The sequence below is a fragment of the Octodon degus genome, unplaced genomic scaffold (genome assembly GCF_000260255.1).
Source record: "Octodon degus isolate 3935 unplaced genomic scaffold, OctDeg1.0 scaffold00171, whole genome shotgun sequence".
NCBI lineage: Eukaryota > Metazoa > Chordata > Mammalia > Rodentia > Octodontidae > Octodon > Octodon degus.
Genome location: NW_004524747.1, coordinates 2,306,767 through 2,308,785, shown reverse-complemented (window position 1 = coordinate 2,308,785; position 2,019 = coordinate 2,306,767). Strand labels below are relative to the sequence as shown.

Sequence of the window (2,019 nt, the reverse complement as noted above, 5' to 3'; positions counted from 1 at the left end):
TTATACTCCAATAATTATATGATGCAAAGAACCAAATTGCAGCAATGAATGAACATGCTTCAGATAATCTGTGCATTCTATGTATCTGGCAGTAAAACTATAGATAAAATGCTAGTTAGAACAAACTGGGCTTTAAAATATCAATTCCTTTAAAAAATTACTGATTCTGCCAAGAAAATACAAAAACATAAGGCTGTAAGTAAATAATAGTTATGTTTAGGCTATTACAGCTCAGGTTATCCTCAAGGCCACAAACATCCTGCTTCACTGCTGCTTGCATTCTGCTGGGTTTTTATCTTTCTTCGGGTCATAATCTGGATCATTTTCCTCATCTCCTTCTTCTTCCCCTTCCTCATCCGCTTCTTCACCTTCTTCATCATAATCATCCTCATCATCCTCAATGGCTTCCCCGGTGAAGTACAGCACCGACCTTGGGATTATACGCTCTCGCAGGAAGTGACCAATTTCAAAGTCTGCAGCAAGGATAGCTTCAGCAGCATCATCCAGATCTCTACTCTCGGGAACTTCAGGAGGAGCAAAAAAAATTAAAAGAATCATTGGAAACTGTTTTAGTCACAGTACAAACTGTCCCACGTCCCCTATGTTTCTGCTTCTTTTTAATGGTTTTTAAAGTGACATTTTTTCCTGTTTTCCAATCTATTTGGCACCCTGTACAGTCCATAATTTCTGGTCCATCAAATAAAAAGGGATCAGAATCATCTGGTTCAGATCTCATCCTATATGTCTTTGTCAACACTTCATTTGTGAAATATTCATTGGGCTCAAAGTGAAATTCTAAGATAAAACTCAGGCTGGCCAGCATCTGAGAATTTCACTTTAATGTCCTTCAAATGCTTTAGAATAGGTTCATCATGTTCCTGAACCATGTCACTGAGCAAGGCAACATTCTTAAAAACAGTCAACCAAAATTCAGGAATTCCTTTAGGATCTTCTTTTTCTTCATCCTTTTTCTTATCTTCAATTTTGGCCTTTTCTTTCAGCTTCTCCGAAATCTCATCTTCCTCATCTGGTTTCCATTCACATTCTTCTTCCATAGGTTCATAAATTGCATTAATGATCTCAAATCGCTTATCAAATAGAGGTTGATAGAGAACAGCATATTTCCTTTCACGATCATGAACTTCCTCATAGAATTTAGCTTCTATCTGTGCACATTTAACTTGAAGGTTTTTGAGAGCATTCACTCTTCTTTTAACTACCCTAGGCAAGCTTTCAGTGTATCCTGTTGGTGTGTCTACCAGACCATCAAGTCTCTCTTGAAGGGCTGCAAGAATCTGAGGATTTTGCATCATCTGAACAGTCAGCTGACGTGCTTTGATTTTTGTTTATTCATTAGTTTCTTCTTCTTCTTCTACTTCTTCAACATCATCCAAATCTTGATCAAGTTCAGACTGTTCTTTGTTGTCAATGTCTGCCATGTTGTATGTAAAAACTCCAAATACCCGTGGCTCGTGCAGGGAGTTGGGCAGCCCAGCTGCGCAGGGAGTGACTCAGGTGCCCTGGCGGCAGGAGGAGCGGGAGGAGGCTCTGCGAGCAGATGGCACTAAAAGAGACCCGAGAGCCCGCTGCTCGCGCTTATATACCTGATTCTATTATTTACATGTAGGAATACTATTGGCTTTTGCATGTTGATTTTGTATCCTGCCACATTGTGAAATGTGTTTATAAATTCTAAGGATTTTCAGTGGTATTTTTTGTATCTTCTATGTAAAGTACCACATCTTCTGCAAACGATAATTTGACTTCTTCCTTTCCTGCACATATCCTATTTATTTCTTTTACTTGCCTACATCATCTTGTTAGTGTTTCAAGTACTGTGTTGAACAGGAATGGTGATAGTGGACATCCTTATCTTGTTCCTGATTATAAGGTGAAGCTTTCAGGTTTTCCCCCATGAAATGTGAATTTGGCAATAGTTTTGTCATAAATGGTTTTTATCAGGTTGAATTAAAGTCTTCCTGACTCAGGACATAGGAGAACCTTACTGTAACATCATGT

At 38.7% G+C, this 2,019-nt stretch overlaps 1 pseudogene; it reads right to left on the bottom strand.

Annotated features, from left to right (window-relative positions):
* Positions 1-263: 263 nt before the first annotated feature.
* On the bottom strand, positions 264-1,463 carry LOC101592761 (annotated as a pseudogene).
* Positions 1,464-2,019: the final 556 nt, after the last annotated feature.